Source organism: Podarcis muralis, chromosome Z (assembly GCF_964188315.1).
Source record: "Podarcis muralis chromosome Z, rPodMur119.hap1.1, whole genome shotgun sequence".
NCBI lineage: Eukaryota > Metazoa > Chordata > Lepidosauria > Squamata > Lacertidae > Podarcis > Podarcis muralis.
In genome coordinates, this window is record NC_135673.1 from 29993219 (window position 1) to 30014539 (window position 21321).

General features: G+C 42.5%; 1 protein-coding gene across 2 annotated transcripts in view; it reads left to right on the forward strand.

The window, feature by feature from the left end:
• Window positions 1-21321, forward strand: part of LOC114589252 (connector enhancer of kinase suppressor of ras 2-like) — a 219538-nt gene that overhangs the window by 123272 nt on the left and 74945 nt on the right. The gene's annotated exons all lie outside the window — the stretch shown is intronic.

Sequence of the window (21321 nt, forward strand, 5' to 3'; positions counted from 1 at the left end):
TCCTTATGCATTGTGTTTCCTTTGCATTGGAATGAATGGGTGGACTAACACAATGAAAATGTGATTTACGTAATTAATTGCGTGGATTATGTAATTTTGCCACAGTTGACAGCAACGTATTGCTGTTTTTTGTAGCAAAACATGAACTGCAGCGGAATGGAATAGTGCTGCATGCAACAAATGCAGAGTGGAATGGAAAACGATGCCTTCTTACATGCCTAGCCCTCAGGCACCAAACGTCTTGGGCCAACTGTACCCAGGTGCCTACTTTGTTGAGTTTTAGGTAGCAACTTTAAGCTGTAACATAGGGCTGCAGTCTAAAAGCCTGGGTGAATAAAACTATCTTAGACTGTTGCCTAAAACTCTGCAAAATACGCATTGAGCAGTCTCACTTACTTAAGTAAGACTGACTTTCAAGTAGATATTATAGGATTGTACTGCTAGCTATTGTTCTAGTCTGTTTTACAAAGCAATTCTCTGTTGGCTGGGTATAGGGAAAGCCTGTGGTGGAGGGACTGCTACTCCCAAAGCTCCACCAGGCTTGTTCTGGCTAAAGCAGAAAGTAAAGGTGGCTTTTTACCTTTGCGTCCCTCACCAATTCCTTTTCTTTCTTTCTTTTAAAAATTATCTCCTCCCATTGGATCCAGTGGAAGGGGAAATAACCATGGCATCTCCAGGACTGGCAAAGTTTCCATTTCACTTTGGAAGTAAGTTTAGGAAATTGGATGGATCTAGCAGCTCTCCAATACCTTTTTGACATGCCCCCAGAAACCCCTTTCTCAAAGAAGGTCCACAGTATCCAATGGCCTCCCAGATATTTGGAGGAAAGCTATATTTTAAACTCATTTAGGACTCCTTTTTGTTGGCTTAATCTGCAACATGTGATTGACAAAATAGTGCATTAGTGGTGGATTTTTACTGGACTATCCAAACATCACTCAACTTTATTAAATGGGATGTTTCCCTAAAGTTATCACATTATTGCCATCTGGACAAAAGCAGCATGAAGAATCCTCATCATCATTATCATCAGTGCTGTTTTCCTAGATCAGTGCTATTTTATGCAGCATTCCACAGGGCAGGCACAACTACTGAGAAGGCCCTCTGCCTGGTTCCCTATAACTTCACTTTTTGCAGTGAGGGAACCACCAGAAGGCCCTTTGAGCTGGACCTCAGTGTCCGCGCGGAACAACAACAATAACCCAGAACATTTTGTAACATGAAAAGGTACAGGGTTTTTAGCAAGAAGCTCAGGGACATGCGTCAATTGGAAACTAAGCAGCAGTATGTCCTTGCCCAAACCTTTTACAAGCGCAAATGGTATTATTGAAAGCCAGATTGCGTCAAACGGCTTCGAATACCACCATGAGCAAAAATAATCATGAATGCACAATGAAAAGGACTTCTGGAAGGTCCTTGAGTTAAAAGATAGTTTATAAATACTTCTTAATAAATAACAGAGGTCAACCAGTTCTTGGGTCATCTTCTTATAAAATGTTCAACAAAGGATTGTGTTTCAGGACATTGGATGCATCCTTATTTGAGCACAGGTTTTTAATTGACAATATGAACCACCACGAAACCACGTCAGCTACTTGCACTAAAGTGTTTTTCAGCAAAGCAGTTGCTCAGAGTCTGGCATTTTATATTGACAGCAGTTACTAAGGGGAAATGCCTGCTAAAAAAGCCTGTGTATTCCAGCTGAGTTTCTTTTCAACCTGTCCTCGGCTCTTTCACAGTTGGGCATTTCTTGAAATTACTGTTTTCATTACAGCAGCCGTGAGAAATGTACGGTTGGTAGCCAAAACCAGGATGATAGCATAATGGGAGGGAAGCACTGAAGAAATAAAATTTACAGCAGTTGGTTAAGAGCAACTGTTGAGTGCATTTTGGAAATCATATTTTCTACCTTGCGCCGGGGGGGGGGGGAGGTGAGTTTAAAATAGCAATTTAGGTAGATACATAGCATTGCAAGACTGAATTCGTGTCCATGGTGTTTCTGGTTTATTTGATCTAACCTGGCATATATTCTGCTTTGCCAGTAGCACTCAGGAAGTTTTGGCCTGTGTGGATTCAGACCTTGAGGGCTTTAAATGTACAGTGGTACCTCTGGCTACGTACTTAATTCGTTCCGGAGGTTCGTTCTTAACCTGAAACTGTTCTTAACCTGAAGCATCACTTTAGCTAATGGGGTCTCCCGCCGCCGCGCGATTCCTGTTCTCATCCTGAAGCAAAGTTCTTAACCCGAGGTACTATTTCTGGGTTAGCGGAGTCTGTAACCTGAAGCGTATGTAACCTGAGGTACCACTGTATAGCAATGTAAAAAGCAAAATCAACCTCCCGTCTCAGGAGGTGAGAAAGCCCCAGTCCCTGTCTTCCACCCAATCTTCTATTTTCTTACTTGCTTCTCGGCACATTTTGTGCTACATAGAAAGGTAAGCCTATTGACTGTGAAGTCATACAACATTTGTTTTCTGGATCATTAGAGCGGCATTCCTCAGACTGCCACTGGCTCATACTTTCTGGGTGTGAGGAGCAAACCAAAGGTTTCATTTCACTTTTAATTTATGTACTGCCTTTCTGTACTGCGATACACAAGGTGGTTTGCAGCAACAAAATACACAACAAAGACAATACATCTTATAATAACCTGGTCCAATACAAAAAGGTCACAATAAAATGAAACTTTAAAGTGGAACGACATAAATAAAGTAATATTCAATTATCTATTGGACTATAATAGTATACAGCAAAATTAACTCTCAGAATGTCGGCAAATACTAACTAAAGAATAATTCACTCTTAACAATTAACAAATTTTTTTTACTAAACTATGATCAATAAATATAACTACAAGTAACAATGCATAAAATTCCACAGTACATAAAAAAACCATGTAAAAGGATCCATTTGAGAAACAAAGGCACACAACTTATAAAATTACTATTTTTTAAACCCCTGAATTCCTCTTCTCCCTTCCCAGCTGCTTCTACTGTTCTTGAAGTCATGGATAGGAGAGGCTAATTGCTCAGCTGGACTTGACTGAGGGTGGGGGAGCGAGGCTCTTCCCCCGTTCTTTGCACTTCCTTGCTGAGGAAGCTGACTTCTGCTGAATTATTTTAGAGTGTTTCTGTAGTCTCTCTTGTACTGTGCTGGATCCTCTATGCATCTCCACAAATGCCAGTCCCCTGGAGTGTGTTAGGCTTCCTTCCCTGGAGACGTACAGTAGCAGTAGAGCCTGAAGGCTGAGTGCAGAGGAAAGGCATGGTTTTGAGGGTGGAGGATAGAAATGCATGGAAGAGGGTTGCCTAATAGTGATAAGTGAACTCCCCTAACATTAGCAGAGTTTGGGGCTGGAAACTATAAGTAAAATTGGAGAATGTTTGCAGGGGGGACAGGACTGTGAATCAGATGTGCATTGAATGTGCTTTAAATGCATGGTGCAGATAAACTCTCAAGAGCGCATAACAATGTCCCACTGCTTCTCTCCTCCCCCCCTCACTACAGATGTGTATCTTGGGAGAGGGGGAGTGGCTAATGGAGGGATCCAGTACCCCACCCCTATCTACATAGGAGCCAACTCCTAGGGGCCAAGGTCCCTTGGCCCCCCTCCCAATAAAATATTTGAGGGGACTGGGACTCCCCAAAGTTGATGGGCATTGCCATGTGGCATGCACAATGTCATGTGATCAATTATGTGAGCCAGGGCTTACCTGCCCCCCCCCATATTTTATTGAAGTTGGCACCCCTGCCTATTTATATCCAAATCAGCCTTCCTCTGTGATTTTTAGATGCAAAGACCTGGATTCCTACAACCAGGCCTACCATCTTAACTTTTGCTTGGCCCTTAGTTCTGCCAGCGTGCCAATGAAATAGGGCTGTGCATTCCTGTTCAAGTGCTTTAATTAAGATTCGCGCACACGGCGTAATTTATGCTACTGCTTCATTTCTTCCTCACAGCATGAGTTTGGAAGATTTGTTATATGCAAGTAGCTACTGGATGTATTAGACTTGGAGTAAAAAAAATAATACAAAACTGATAATTACACAGAACCATCTTTTAGAATAAATGTTTAGGAAGTGGTGTGGAATCGAAACCTAAAATTAAAACATGTGAAGCAATTTCATAAATTGCTTTAAGGATGCAAACTTTGCTTCATTAAATGGTGTCTTTAACTAATGCAATGTTGGCCGGATGCCCAGGTTCGATGCTGTTGTGCAACACTGGACTAACTGGAATATTAATATCAGGAGTCATGACCCTTTTCACTACAAGGTCGTAAAGGCAATTTAAAGGTCTTGCCATCTTTGCTAGGAAGGTGTGTGTGTGTGGGGGGGGGTTCCCTTGGTTTTACATCCTGCCATAAATAGGACTAATAAATTTCATTTTGGAAAGCGTCACTGTAAAATACCACACCAAATTAAGTGAGATCTAGCTACTGCAATGCACTCTCAGGCCCCATCTTCACTATACGTTTAAAGCAGATTCATGCCACTTTGAATTGCCATGTCTCCCCTCAAAGGATCCTAGGGCATGGAATTCGTTAAGGGTGTTGTGAGTTGTTAAGAGACATCCCTGTTATCATGACAGAGCTACAATTCTCAGAGTGGATTAACAATGCTTCTTCTCTGCCAGGGAACTCTGAAAATTGTACGTCTGTGCAGGGAATGGTTGTGGGGAGGGGGTGTCTCCTGACAACTCAGCACCCTTAACAAATTACAGTCCCCAGGATTATTTGGGGGAAGTTATAGCTGTTGAAGTGGTATGAAATTGCTTTGATGGAACGTGAAGATGGGGCATGCAACAAAAGGTTACTGTATGGAGTTTTCCTGTTCCAAGTTTTCAGCCAGCCAGTCATTCTGTCTTCAAGGATACTCCATTCCATGGTTTTCTGTTCCTTAGGAAGTCCTCCCAATGCACCTAAGTCTTCCTGTACATACTTCAAAGTCCTCAGGAATGCTAGAGTCAATAGAATTACCAGTTCTATACTAGGTGCTAGGCAAGGCCGTACGTACACAGCCTGAGGACATCTCACATAGAGCATGTCCCAGAAATAGCATGCGGTCTTCAGGCCAGACCAGCCCTCACCTTTCAAGGTAAGGGATAACATAGCCGGAGGACATTGCAACCTAGAAATAGTATGTCCCAGAAATAGCATGCTTCCCCAGGCCACTTCAGGACTCACCTGACATACTGTTTCTGGAATCAGCTTCCACATTTCGAGAAGGGGATCTGCGCAGAGCCTGTGGGGAACCTACAGCCTACAGAACTGCGGTTCAACACATGGAGTCAGAACCAATATCAGTACCCATCATTCTTGTAATGTAAGAAGCTACCACGGGCTTATCTGGCAGCAGAGGTTGGCTCTAGAAAACTGCTCAGAATTGTAAATTTCCCACAAAGCCACACAGCATCACCCTGCAGGGCAAGGTGCATAATTCAAACCTTGGGCAGCTTCCCAGATACAGGCACTGCTCCCACATAAACATTTTCCCAGGTAGGGGGAGCAGGTCATGAACTAAAGATGTGCTTTGCCAGGATGGGTGGACATCCTCAGATGTTCCTCCACTGCTGTCCGAAAAATGCCTGACTCTGCTTGCTTTGGGGATGGGAGGAAATTTCAATTCATTCCACATTTAAAAACTAAGATATTTAATTCACACTTTCCAAAACAATGCACGAACCAAAGCACAGCTATCCTTCAAAATTCACATTTTTGCAACATCGTCCTTCCACCAAGCAACACGCAGGGAAATGCATAAATTAATGGGGGGGGGGCACAAAACGACACATCATATTAGGGATCATTGCTTGGCAAAAATGGGGGATATTACACAAAATTGCATAAAAGAGTATGGATATTAGAACAAATCAGCACTAAAATACTGGCAACTTTTCATGAGGACTTTAAAAACAAAAGGTTGCAGACTGATAATGGAAATTCCGAGGAAGATTGAGGAAAGGAGGAAGTGAAATGGACAGGTTTGCCCACTCCTACTCATTTCTTGCCCTTTCTTGGAAACTTGTGCCTCCCTTCCGGGCTTAGTATTGTTGAGTTGGAAGGGACCACGAGGGTCATCTAGTCCAACACCCTGCAATGCAGGAATCTTTTGCCCAACACAGGGCTTGAACCCAAGACCTTGAGCTTAAGAGTCTCTTGCTCTGAGCTATCCTGCGCGCATTTTGTGCCCATCCTGGGGTTGGGGGTGAGGGCATTCCCACACAGTGTGTGAACAACTCTTTTCTTGTGCCAGTGGAGATTTGGGACACTTGTCAAACTTCAGTCTCAAATCACTGCCAGTATGCACCCATCAAACAAAATTTTTAAAGCTATTTGTACCTTGCATCCTGATATAGAATCAAAGCAACAAAACATGCGCTTCTTCTGAGTTTACCTTTTCTTTTCTCCCCTGCCTCTCTACCACCAACACCACCTTTGCCCTGTTGTTCACTTTCTTTCTTCCTTTTGCTCCTTTTCTGGTTTTTTTCTTTCCTTCCCCAGCACGGAATTTAAGAATTGCAAAATGTTTGTTGCTGGAAACAGCATTCCTTCTTGTCTCCTCCCTCCCCACTATCCACTAGTGGGGGGAGAAACAAAATAACCTCAAAGGCAGCTTTTTATTTTTAGCCTAGCACACACACAAAATTCTGCACGTCTCTGTTGTATCTTATGATGGGTTTAGCGTCAGCTTACTGAACTCGAGAGATAAGTTAAGCCTTCTGGCATTGAAATTGCTGCTGGGTGAAAGGGGGAAATGCTTAGGATGAAGGATCTCTAATTTTCAAAGCCTGGAAAAGAAATAGAAATGTTTTTGTGTGGTGTGTGGAAAAAGTGAATAGAGTACAACAGCATCAGTGATGAAGATGGGACCACTTTACATCTGTAGCTCAATAAATCGCTTATCTTGATACTCTGCATGCAGTGTTGGAGAACCAGAGATGCATGACTGGAAAAACAGCCTCCCAGAAGCCTAGCTCACTATAAGCATTGCTGTTCCAGCTAATATTCTAGACCCCATTCAGATTATCAGGGACTTCCATTATTATTATTACTACTGTTGTTATTGTTGTTTACCCTCCTCCCTATGGTCCATGGGAAAGGTGTGTGTGTGTGTGTGTGTGTGTGTGTGTGTGTGTGTGTGTAAACCTTTACTTTTGCATAATGAATGTAACGGTTGAAACTTGTAGAGTTTGTAGAGAATTTGTAGAGATTCCGTTGTTCCCGGAACCTTTCTTTGCTTTTGCATCATAAACACAACTGTTTGAGTTACAGCATCTTGAAGAGAATCACAGCCCTTCACCATCTGAGAAAAGAAGCAGGTTTGAAATCTGATGTGGATCTCCTTGATCTCATAATCTCGCAAGGCAAATTTCAATAGGCAGGGGCTCCTTTCACATTAGTGCAATTAACTACAAACATAAGCTGAGGCCTTCTGTGATTTACAGATCAAAAGCCTTCTGCTCAGATCTGATATCAAAAGGTCTATTTAACCTCATGAAGCTCATTGCCCAATTAAATTAAAACCAAGCTTCAGTCTTGCCGCTGTGAAAGCCAAGGGGATTGGTTGTAATGAAGTTTCAGGTTGTAGTGGATAGGAAGGCAGAGATAGGTGGGCAGACACACAGACTTCTGTTATAGACAAACAGTCAGATATAGATAAAAACTCATTCAACATTAATATTTTGATTCTATTTTTGTGGCTAGATGGCAAAACTCCATGCTGTGGAGTATGAGGGAGGCAGATTTCTCAGTCTGACTATTAGGATGTAGAACAGGCATGGGGAACCTCAGACTCAGGAGTTGAATGTGACTCCATCTAATTCTTTCCATTCCCCAAACCCCAACTTCATCTTTCACCAGCCCCACACCTTACCCTCGTCAGGGGCTTTTGCCTGCATGAAATGTGCCCTTTTTTCTGCCAGAACTCACTGGAACTCAGTTCTGGCACCTCTCAGGTAGGCGCATTGCCATTATAAAAGAACAAAGTTCAGGGTAAGTTCTAGCACCTCATTGTCTCTGTCTTAATGCCTACCATAGCAGGTGGCCCTCAGAAGTTTCACCATGAGAAAATATGGCCTTCAAGCTTTAAAAGGTATCCACCCCGGTGTAGAATAAACCCCACCAACAATTGTAATAAATTTTAAAAAATTGAATGTCACTGCTACCATATTTACAAGCAAAGGTGAACTATTAGCACTATTTATTCCACCTGTTGAGTAGACAACTGAGCCCATGATGGTTGTGATATTTATTTTTTCCTTATTCATGCCCAGCACTGCCTGGGAGCTTTTAAAAATCAAAATATGTAATTTTTAAATGAACTGTGTAATTTGTGAGTTTTCACCTGTTGCACCAAAAATCAGGTGAAGTCACACCAAAGTCACATTTTGGTCTACCATCTTGTTTCAAAATGGCAGCTGATGTCCAAACATCAGGGAAAACTGATGCCTCCACCTTGGAAAACTTGTGTGCTGAGTTTGGTGAAGATACCTTGACAGGAAGCCAAACCTATAGAGGGCAAACAGGCAAACTGACAAACTACTTTCCAAAATGCACAGTAGATATGTTTATTTCATTCTGTCCCAAGAAGGCCCCTCTTCCACTATATCCTTAGAGCAACTCTGTGAGGTGGGTTGGGCTGATTAAGTGATTGCCCAAAGGCTAATGGGATTCATGGCCGAGTGGGGATTTGAATCTGGGTCTTTCCCATGCCTAGCCTGATGCTCTGACCATTACACCATGCTGTCTCCACAGAATTTCATGTCGCCTAATCTTTGTTTACTGTACCTTGGGTTCCATTTATCATTAAAAATGTAAGATAATAATCTTATTTATTGCACTCTCTCTAACAGCTAATATCCCTTATCTCCATAATGAAAATTAAAGGGTTATTGAAGTACAAAATGCATTTTTATGTTATGAAGGCAGTGATTCCTTCATTGCAGAGTAAAAAAAAAACAGAACCACCACCACCCCAACCCCCCACACCTTCTTGACTAAGCCCTGCTAAAGTCTCAAGAGCATCTATTAAACCCTTTCAGAGAGTACAGCTTTCCTGCGAAAGCTGCTAATTTGACCAGCCAAGGGGTGGATTTATTTTTTCTAAACAATGGTGCAGATGGACATTTGTCCATCATTCTAATGCATGCTCCCAATCTTGCACAGGAAGGGCATCCTCAGAGATGGCAGGGTATAATTCACTTCCTGTATTTAGATTAATTGTAAGCAAGAAAGTTTCCAGTTAGGGCCAGCTGTGCTGGGAGCATTACAGTGCAGTCCTGTATTTTTGCATTGCAGTAAAACCTGGCACATGTCTCTTCTGTAAGCATGTAGAGGTTTGCACCCTCTGTCTGTCTGTCTGTCATCTATCTTCCTGCCCACTCTTTAGCCAAAAAGGCTCCCAGAACAGCTTGCAAAAATTTCCAATGCCTGCCCTTTGAGCAGGGACAGGGAACCTGTGGCTCTTCAGGTGCTTCTTCAGCTGGCATAGTCAATAGCCAATGGTTTAAGAATGAATTCCTCTTCCCAGGGAACTCTGGGAATTACAGCTCTGTGGGGGAAACAGGGCATCCTAACAATTCTCAGCATGCTCAACAAACTATAAGTCTCAGGATTCTTTGGGGAAAGACAAAGACTGTTTAAAGGGGTTTGATACTGCTTTAAATGTGCAGTGTGGATGGGGCCTTAGAATGCATTCTCCGAAAGGCTGTCTTTGCAGTTAAGGAACAGTGCATACCCTCCAACATTTCTCCAGTGAAAATAGGGATGTCCCATTCCATAACAATAATTTTACTATTTATACCCCACACATCTTTCTTGGTTGCCCCAGCCACTCTGGGCAGCTGTCAACATATATAAAAACATAATAAAACATTGGGAGTCAGATAACTTCACACCTTGCAACATTTCCCCAATGAAAATAGGGACATTCTAAGAAAAAGTGGGACATTCCAGGATCAAATCAGAAACTGAGACAGCTTCTCTAAATCAGGGACGTCCCTGGAAAATAGGGACCCTTGGAGGGTCTGACAATGAATGTGTGTGTTAAGTGACCCTGAATATACATTCTTGCTTATTTGTTTTATGTGTTAAACTGACTAAGCTTCTGAATATAACAAGTTCCTTGCTGGATCAGACCAAGGTTGGCCTAGACCAGTAGTAGGTGGTTCACCAGAAAATGTCATATAGCCCGGCAGGACACCGTGGTATTATCTCCGGTGGCATATGTGTACTTTTCTCGCTCTTCTTCGTCCTCCGTTATTGATCACATTAATGAATTTCATTTGATTCTGACGAAGATAATATGTCAGTCTATTTTTGGACGACTGGGTTTTGTTCATAAGCTACTGGAATATTAAATTTTGAACAGAATGTAGGCCCATAAATTACGGCTGTAATATGACCTGAAATGTATGTGATTGAATTTTAAGATTTGATAAAGCTGTACTCAGACGCAGCAAGAGAAAGAATTTAGTCTCTGGTTTAGTTTTGGGGGAAGAAAGGGAATGATCGTAGCCTTCCTCTGTGCTCTTGTTGAAATGGGTGTGCACAGTTGCTGTGCGGTGAGCTTGGGACCTGGACAAAGAACTTGCATTCCCACCTTTTCTTCCATCCCTTTATGCCTTCCCCACCCTTGCTGGCCAACTCACATACAACTTTAGGACTGGGATAGGGAACCTATGGTCCTTTAGTTATTGCTCACTTCTCACATGTTCCGACCCTGGGCCAGGCCATACTAGCTGGGGCCAAGTTTACAGCAGTCCTCCTCCTTTTTTTGTAGACCCAATAGGAAATTCTAAAAAATAAACTGCTTCATCATTGGACACAGGGAGTGGAGAGAGTTAAACCACCCAAATGGGACACATTTGTCAATGTCTAAAATTAATAATGTGAGAATGGAGAGGCCGATGAGAAGAACATCGTTTAGCCTCTAAATATGAATAAATTATAGGCCAGAGAACAGAACTGAGTGATGAGGCTCCTCTCTTCAAAGGCTGTTTTACTGGAATGGTTTTGCTTCCAGTCCACCATCATTTAGAAGAATATCGGGGTGTTTCATTCATATTTTAATATTGTACTGTTATAAAAAAGTTACAGTATTCATGGCTGAAGTTTTCATTGCGACCTTTGAAAAGAAGCAAGCACATACATACTGAAGTGGACTCTACAGCACAAAAGCTGATGCCACAAAAAACATGTAAGACATTTAGGACCCCCAAACTACTGAATAGGGATGTCAGAGAATTCCATCGAAAACAGAAATGGGAGTTGAAATTCCAAAACTGATTATTGGTTTCATATCTGGAATGTAAATCAATCCAACAAATACAATTGGTATTTTGCTACTTTCAGTCTGCAAATGAAGCATCATTGATTACTCTTTCTTTCCATTTGCATTGCATTTTCTCTGCATTTAACTGAATGGGATGGGGTAATGTAGTGACAATGTAGGTTATGTAATTTACATTTTTTTTGCAATTAATAACATAAAAATTGTCACAGTGAATAATGACACAAATAATGCCATTTTGGGTGGAAGATGAACTCTAGTAGGACAGAAACAGTGCTGCATGTGACAGATACAGGGCAGAAAAGGGAAAGATGTCTTCTTCCTTCCCTACTACTGAATGGGCAGTGAGCATGCTCCGTGGGCATGGAATGGTGGCTGATAGCTGTGGGGGTGGAAGGTGGGCATGGAATGAAGTGCTGGAATCCTGGAAAGCAGGCACTCACAATGGAGTATTTTGTTGCTTTGTCGCGTTTCTTTTTTTGTCCTTTTCCTAAAATGAAAGCTTTGCCCGAGAATTTTAAATTCGTAGCCAGCTTACACCTTGTCAGCGAGCATTAGTGTAACCGCTCGAGACAGTCAAATCTTTTCTCTTCCTTGGGCAAGGATGTGTTATCGATGTTGTGGAAGCATTTATATCCCTGGTCGGCAACTAGTTTTGCTGGAGACTGCTTGCAGAAAAGGCTTGTGTGGCTATGTTGTCCTCTGGTTTGTTTACATACCGCTTTTTGGCCCCAAGACCAAAGTGAGGAATAGTGTATTAACACAAAATGAAGATGCAACAGAAGTACAGTAAAGGAAAAACCCAGCACCCACTAATCACACTGGATATGCATTTGTGAGTTGCATTTGTGATCCCACCACTGATGAGGCTCTCTAGCATTCTACCTCTCTCTTAAAGTTGGGTTAACTCACAACTCTCTCACACGTGCAATCCTTCCTTAATGCTTGAGCCTCTCACCTGTGAGCAAGCCCATTCACAACCAATCACCCACAGAGAATGCTCTCAGCCTTGTCACACTCCAGAAGAGCAGCCACAGGGGCTGGTTCACTGGTGGTCACCCGCCACACCCAAATAATAGGCTCTGCTCCTAGAAACCAAGGAGAGCTGTGGCAAAGTTCATGCTTTTCACAAGCAGGACGACCTGACCAGATCTTCTGGATCTTCCAAGAGAAGCAAGGTGGACAAGGAATGTTTGATCTGATGCAAAATACACTGTTTGGGTTGTTTGCACACAGGCTATGCATTCATGAATTGCTTTCATCCTTTCACCATAGATGCAGCTTGGAGAAAAACCAGGTTGATTTACATATCTTCACCACACATCTGCTTCAACCTCTCACCTAGGAGTGAGCTCATCCACAATCACACACCCCTCGTGCACCAAGGCCACACACATCCCCCTCCTCTCTGTGTACTGCTGCCTAGAGCCCTTTGCCAACTCCACTGCTCATTCACATCTCTCATTTCCCTATTGGGCTGCCAAACTGCCAGATAACACTGCTTGGGTGGATGAATGTGGTCCATTGTAAGGGGCTTTGTCCAGTTGCTGACCCCTAATTTATGTGGAGCTCAGGATTTTATATACAGTTACAGGTGCCACATAATACTCATTCCACAGTTCTAAGGGATTGATCTTTTAGTTTGGCAGACTTTGGTACTGCCTGCCTATTGATATCAGCCAGATGCTTGCTTAAAACATTTTTGTTTAGACAAGCCTACCCAAACATGTAGAAGTTGCATGAGTTTTATTCCTTTTTAACTATTGTTGATTTCAGTCATCTTTTGAATGTTTTAAATTCCTGTTTTTATTGGTAATTTCACTGTTTTATTTCATGTTTTTCTTACACTTTTCTAACAACCATGTGGTCACTACATTTTGTTAAATAAAAGGAAAAATATTGTCCATGTTACCCTCCCATCAACAGTCAGCATTCTCTAGCCTAGTTCTCATTGGGCTGTTGTTTTTTGAGGAAGGTAAGGGATTATTCCTTTGCATTTTGTTTCCAAAGATTTAGTGTATTTCTGCAAATCTCAGGGTTCCCTCAAAGTTGGTTAACCTCTCTTTTTTGTTCATGGGGTTGTACTTCTTTGGTTACACAAGCAATTATTAGAAATAGCAGCCTGCTGGGCAGAAAGGAGGGGTAGGGTGGGCACACCCACATTTTGCTGCAATCTTGCCCATCACTGACTTTGGCTCTACCCATAGTCAGCATGCACCCTTGACAGATTACCTGAAAAGTGTGTGCTGTCAATAGAAATCATTTGGCCCACCCTTGCGGTTCAACATCAAAACATGGTCTTTGCAGCATTTCTGCAATGATGCCAGCTTTATGTTGATTGCACTATTTTAATTATGCTTATATTTCTATGCACTGCACTGACTTCCCACAATCATTTATACCATAGTCTGGTGCCATAGTTGAAGCAATAGATTTCTCCACAGGAGGTTGTTGCGAGTGTTGTTGTATGCAAGCAGAATTTAAAAGCATGTATATCAAAGGTGTCAGCTCCCAAGCAAAGATTACCCATGTCCTTTGATCCCTAGACAGTTTTTGAATCACACAGGCAGCACACCTCAGGGAGGCGGTTAGGAGGAGAGAGAGAAGGAGAGTGTGTTTGTGTGACCTTGGTGGATTTTGTGTTGATTCACATGCAAAATGATCAAGAGTCCCGGCTTGAACTCGGAAACCCTATTGAATGTTAAGCTAGAAAATAATGACATGACCTGTAACGTTTGTGTGATAACACCCTGCTGATGAGAAACATATTCCAGACACATTTCTGCTCTGCAAAGGAGACTGGACATTTGCCTCTGTCCTCTTAGATGTATTAGAGACATGACAAGAGGAATAATTAAGAAAAATGGAGGCTGGTACAGCCACAGCAGAATCGCTCCCAGGAGAAATCCTTCAACCCTTCCAAGGTAAAGCATTAAAGTTGGAAGATTAATGATGCTGGTCAGCACCTAGCTCTAATAGATAGAGTACCACAAATTCTTACATGGAGCACCCATAGTATTGAACAAGCATCTTTCTTGATGATGATGGGTTGCAGTGCCTGTCAGGAATATTCAAACCATTCCTGGCTGCATGAATTGCTGTGTGTGTGTGTGTGTGTGTGTGTGTGTGTGTGTGTGTAAAAGAGAGAGGGAGCCGATAATTAGCTATTCAAAATTGTTTTGAATGATAAAAGCGTAAATGGGTGCAGACCTCATATTGAAAATGGCAACATTCAGAAAGCAGTGGGAGAATATTTCAAACACTCTATCACTGACCTAAATGAACTTCAGAAGGAGCATTCGCTACAGAATTGGCCAGTTGGGATGTATCACTTAAATTTGGTTCTATTCATTTAGGACTAGATAAACACCAAGGTTTTGTATTAGCACTATGGGTATGAAAATTAGGACAGCAAAGCTGAGTAGATTGTGCTGGTGAATAAGAAGCCAGGGTTGCCCCCACTCCCCCATCAAATAAGGCAAAAATCCATTCTCTCATAACATTAGAAAGCATTTCCTTGACACATTTTCTTCCCAGGAAGCCAATGGATTTTAAAGCAGAGGTTAGCTTTGAAAGTTTCAACATGTCAGGAGTCTCATAGGCAGCAAATTGATGTGAGTGAAATTGGATGAGTGATCGTTCACACCGTAGTTTCAGAGAACAAGATGAGAAAAAGCTGTTGATTCATTTGTTAGGCAAGCAGAAGGGGGGCAACTGGCAGGTTAAACTGATCGCACAACAATCTGAGTAAAGAATACAAAGTGAACCATTTTTGTGTATTTTCTGTAGAACATGGATGGGGAAACTGTTGCCCTCCAAATGTTGTTCGGCTACAGGATCCCCATCCGTGCTGTATGTCGGGCCTAGGCTGGAAGCCTCCTGTTGGTGCAAAATGTGGTGGCTAATTCATGAGGTCATACTACCAGCATATAGCTCCAGTTACTTAACCAATTGCAATGGTTGCCCATATGCTTCTGGGCCAAGTTCAGACCTCTTGATTTAATTTGCATGTCCCTTCATAATATGGGTCCAGGAATTCGAATAATAGAATCACAGGATTGTAGAGTTGGAAGGGACCCCAGGTATCTAGTCCAACCCCCTGCAATGCAGGACTTTCAACTAGGTGGCCTTCCAACCTCTGCTTAAAAACTTCCAAGGATGAGAGTCCACCACCTTGAGTCTGTTCCACTGTTGAACAGCTCTCACTGAACTGCAGGTGGCATCTTCTTAGGGAAGTATCTTTGAGCCCTGGACTGACTCCATCTGCCAGGCTGGCCATTGGATCCTCTTGGACAGGAACTCCCTGTTCTAGTTGAGCCTTGCTTGAGCAACAAGGTCTTCTTGAGCTCTGGTGCGTGCCTGTATTCTTGATTAGCCTTCAGTGCTGACTGGGGTGAGGGAGAAATTAAAGTAAGTCCAAAAGCCACATCTGGCCACATCAGGGGAGTGCAACCCCATCCAGAGAACTCCATCTCCCAGACATAAGAACTTGGGGTGCATAATACCTCTGTCTTTCCAGGATTCAGCTTCCCTTTTTTTAAAAAAGAAAGAAATCCATATATTGCGTTTTCTTTTTGGGGGGGATGAAACATTGCTGAGTATATTATCTGAACCAGATAGGGTTTCTCTCCCCACCCCTTCCCTTTTCTTTTCACAGCGAAATTGCTATGAGGCAGCAGCGGATAATCCTATTTGATCAGATTGCAATGTCTGACTGTCAGAGTTTCATGGAAATCCCTTCTCATCGTTACAAAAGTAATCTGATCTAATATGCGTGCATTTACAATCACGCAGTTATCTTTGAGATTGAGAAGAAAATGCAGGGTGCTGGTTAAATTTTCTCCCTGTTTTCCCAGGGATCCAGAATGGTTTGCAAAGCCTGCTGCCGAGCTGCCTCTTTCGCCCTCTCTGTTTAAACTGTTAATCTCGCAGGGCTGTCATCACTGGAAGGTGGGAGGGGGGGAACTCTCAGAAGCAAGCACCCCTTCTTCATTACTCAATCCTTCAAGTCACCTCTGCCCCAATTTCCCCTCACTCAAGGCTCTGAAATTTACCTTGTGGGGGGCATTCAACACAAGGATTTCCACTTGCACCACTGGACCCCCTCCCTCCCCAAAATCTGCACACATCATGCACTGCTCCAGAGGGTTGGGCAAGGCCCTAGAAGTTCCTAGTCTTTTGGATGTATTTCCTGGGCCCCTGATAAGCATGCTCTGATCCCTGCCTCCACCTTTGATTCTCCTCATTTCCAACTCCCAGACCACAAGGCTGGGAGAGGGGTAAAGGTGCAAAGTCCAGTGTGCACAGAAACACTCACTTGGCAGTCTGAAGGCCTTCACACCAGATGTCTCTTAAAGCAGGTGTGTCTGCTTGGGAGGAGGGAGATGTCCCAGAAGACTTAGCTGTAAACAATGACCCAGCAGATGACCAGGGAGTTGAGTAGGAGGTCAGGGGGTGGGGAGCCACTGGCTCTTGGGCCGATCGTGGCCCACCATGGGGTCCAATTCCACTTCCCCCAAACACACCCACTTGCCAGTCAGCTATCATCACTTTATGATGAGTGGAGTAGGTTCAATTCAATTTTGCATTGGCTATGTCTGCCAGTTATCCACAGAAACAGGATTTTAACCTCCCACTCATCACAGGGTGGCCCACCAGGCAAAATGTTCCACATCTGTTCCTGCTCAAAGTTATAGTCCAAACTGAAACCATAGTTTGAGTCCTAAATGGTGGTTTTCACAATCTGGTTTTGCAAAATGCACTGTATTGAGATTAAATGTATTAATGCCTGGACTAAAGAATGCAACCTGTTACTCAGCCAGGAATATCACATGGGATGAGACCTTCATAGCTGCTTGAATCCAGAGAGGTGCTCTTACTAATTATCTTATATTGCATCTATTTTCACCCTCAGCTTGCTAAACACTTTAGCAGAGGCTGTTCGTTTTGTATAGATATTTTGACTGTCTCTCCGGCAGATGCCTCCAAATTAATACAGCTCGTGAATTGCAAATTAATGGCTGCAATACATGAAGTGCTCTGTGTCGTCAGCCCATTAATATGATATCAGGAGGTAATGTCAAAAAATGATTATAATTAAGGGCCTTGGTGTAGAAATCTTGAAGGACGGTGGTGCTTGCCATTCCTTTGGATTCAGCAGCACTACTTGAGTGATGAAGTACTCCTCAAGCTAAGTGGGGTTTTCTGTGTCAACCCTTCATTAATTAAATATCAATTTCATAGATTTTGTTAAATAACATATTAGTAATCAGGCTAAATTGATATTTATCACCACTACAACATAGCTTCCATCGCAGAGTAATTAAATCTGATGACCAGTATCAGATGTGTACCCCCCCTTCCTTTTAACTTTTGTGTGTCCTAAAAAAAAGAGGTGAAATACTTAAAAATGTCAGTCATAAACAAACACAAACCTGTTGGTTTCAAGGTGCAAAATTGAGGTCCTCTTCATTTCAAGTCCACCACTACCACCACCTTCTGAAGTCCATTCCACAGTCAAACAGCTCTTGCTATCAGAAACATTCTTCCTAACGTTCAGTCAGAATCTTCCGTCTTGTGATTTGAATCCATTAGTTCTAGTCCTACCCTCCAGAGTAGCAGAAAACAAGCTTGTGCTCCATCTTCCCTTCAGATATTTGAAAACAGCTATCATATCACCTCTCAGTCTTCTCTTCCCCAGGTTAAACACACACGGCTCCCTCAACCACTCCTCATAAGGCTTGTTTTACCAAACCCTGTTGTTTTCAAAACACAGTGTTGAAACCCAAATACAGCCCCATTGGTGTACAAGGTTGGCTTGCTTATAACCTATGGTGTCTTGTGTTAGGATCGCACAAAGGTGGAAAGCATTGGGAAATTTCACATGGATAGACAGCATTGTTCTATGTGGTATAAATGTGGGTTTATGTAAGAAAGAAATGTTACAAGTTGGAGTGCTCTTCATCAAGATGTCCTGCTCCATCATTCCCCCTCCTGGCTGCAGTAGAGGCGGCATGGGGGTGGGGGTGCCAAGGAAGGTGGCAGATCCAGAAGTTATTAAAGTTACTGAATCTCTGGTGCCTAGCATTAACCCATTGTACCTGCAAACTGATCCCACCCTGAACTAAAAATTGAATAACAATTTGAACGAGTGTATGTTGCCTCAGAATAAGACAAGCTTCTTGCCCAGAGCTGTTGTGCTACCAAAAAGAAAGAAAGACTTTGGTTAACCCCTATGATACAAGCTATTTTTAAGAAGAGCTTGTTTGAGCAGGGCAGACATTTGTGGTGCAATCATCTTTTATCTCTTTAGTTTCACTTATTGGAGTGTCCCAGAGAGGAGTCTCTGCAAACTCTTTTGTTCAGCAGCAGGAATCATTTCTAGTTTTCAAAAAGAAAAAAGGTAGTGGAATTGAAATTGTGGTCTTCACAACCCATGATATCCAGTGGGTCACCACCCAACCTGTTGTGAAATGGGGGCTTGGTACTTCCACATGATCAAGCCTAAGAGTTGGTGATTGTGTAGAAGAGCGAGGAAGAATAGGGAAATGGGAAGAAATACAATTAATGAAATGTTTAAAACAAGGTTAAATTTGGCCTTTAAAAAAATTGTGTGTGTGTGTGTGTGTGTGTGTGTGTGTGTGTGTACACACTAAATATTCTCAATCCCCAAAGGATTCAGATCCCAGTTTTGTATTTATTGACTGTAGCTGTGATACCCTTTTTTATACATTCATAAATCTTTGGATAAACCTAATAAATAAGGAAAACTGGGGAACATTTGTGGCAAGTCCAGTGGCATATTCTATTTCTAGCATGGCTGTGAGTAATGGCTATGTAAATGTTTCGTGAATGGTGCTATTGAAATGGCGAATGGAGCAACTGATGTGTGGTTGAATTGTGAGTTAAGTAAACTTTTAAAATAATAATTTTCTTTAGATATAAAAGCATTCCTGAATGTTAATATTTGGAGAGTTTTAATTCATTGCAGTTTATTTGTGCTTTTGTATGTCATTGTATCTGGAGAGGGGTGTGTGTGCCTGTGTGTTTGTGTGCACCTACTGAGAAGATCCATTAAAAAGCAACTGTACCAAAAAGAATTACCATGAAAATGAGAAATATTTAGAAAGGGGGCCAAATTTTGTCCTCGCTCAGGGTGCCATATTATCAAAGTCTGCCCCTGACTTTCTGCATTCTGAGCATGTGCTCTGTTGCTGACTGCCGAGCGGCATGAAATAAAAAAGGGAATGTGATGTTGATGTTTACACGATTTTACATTCAGGCAATAAACATATCTAATATACTTTGTGGCGGGGGGGAGCTTGCTTACAATCTGTTTTGCTTGCCGCTCTTAAACGGAACCCACATGAATATTTGAAACCCTGCCTTTCCTCAGTAAGCTCAAAGTGGTTAGCCATTTGTCTCATGCTACAGGGGCACTAAACTTCTACTTGCTAGTGGTGTAGTAGCACATTTTGAGGGCCAGGGGCCTTGGCAGTCCTGCAGCAAAGAACCCAAGGAGAGTCCAAAAAACAGAGACACTTGTACTGATCCATTATTACCATATTTTTCGCTCTGTAAGACTCACTTTTTCCCTCCTAAAAAGTAAGGGGAAATGTGTGTGCGTCTTATGGAGCAAATGTAGGCTGCGCAGCTATCCCAGAAGCCAGAACAGCAGGAGGGATTGCTGCTTTCACTGCACAGCGATCCCTCTTGCTGTTCTGGCTTCTGAGATTCAGAATATTTTTTTTCTTGTTTTCCTTCTCCAAAAACTTGTGGTCTGGTGCGTCTTATAGAGCGAAAAATACGGTATTTTATATACACACACGTGTACACATCAAAGAGCAGTGGTGCACAGAACAATACTCAAGTTTCTTAGAATCTGCATAACTTCAATTCTATGCATCATTTCCTGGTTCCAGAGGTTCGACTTGTAAAACACAGTGAGCTTTTAACAAAAGATACTCAGCCAGCAGAAATGCAGCTTTTAGCTTTTAGCTGGGAATGCCAGCAATCTTGTGAAAAAGTCACTATTTAAACTGCGAGTATGAAGGAGGAACTCCATGGGGTAGGGGGAGGAAAGATGTATTGACCCTCTGCTTGATTATTTCCCTCCTTCTCTGCCTTACTGTGCACTGGCTTTTCTCATTGCAAAATTGAAAGCCTCAATTAGCACTTTGTTCACTTGCCAGAGCAAGGAGGGTCCATAAGCTATCTGGTGCTCCAGCAGATGGCAACCCAGAGCTGAGCTCCCCCTCCACTGTATTATTGCAGGGAAGACATCAGAAGTTCCCTTGCATAATTCCAGAAATATTTCTAGGATTGTGCACAATGCTTCTCAGCCATATGCCCCACTCAGCATTAACTAACTGCAACAGCTATTACACACGAGAATCTTATGATATTGAAAACACATCTTGGGGCGGGGGAACAAAGCGCCTTACCATTCACTGTTGTGACTGCTAACAGCTGACTTGCAAAAGTCCCAGGGTGCAGTTTTAAAATGGTTCACACATTTCCCCAGTGTTTGCAAATAGACAAATGGTATGACAATTTTTAGAGCATGTCTGCCTGGGCTTTCAAGCTGTTTGACTGGCTTCAAAATCTATATCGTTTTCCTGCATGCTTAACTTTGAAAAGGGCAGGGGGAAACATTTTCCTAATTTGAAAAAAACAAACGAACACCCACACTTTTTACATTGTCTGTGGACACCTAAAATGTTTTACAAATTGTTTTCCTCCCAGAAGACTCTCCCTGACACAGTTTCCTCTGCTTACCTGTTCCAAAGTTGGCTACTCTAACTAAATTCCTCTAGCAAGGGAGACTGGTGCATGGAAGCAATCACATATGGCCGATACAGATGCAAACTTGCACCTGAGTATACATACACATTCACATTGCATTGTTCATAGAGGCCACATGGTTGGGTGAATTCCTTGAGTTGATGGGGACACACATCCACATCTAGGGTTCTTTGAATGTTCACTACTCAGTTTTTTAGCCTTCTCCTAATTTCGGTAGTCCCTTCC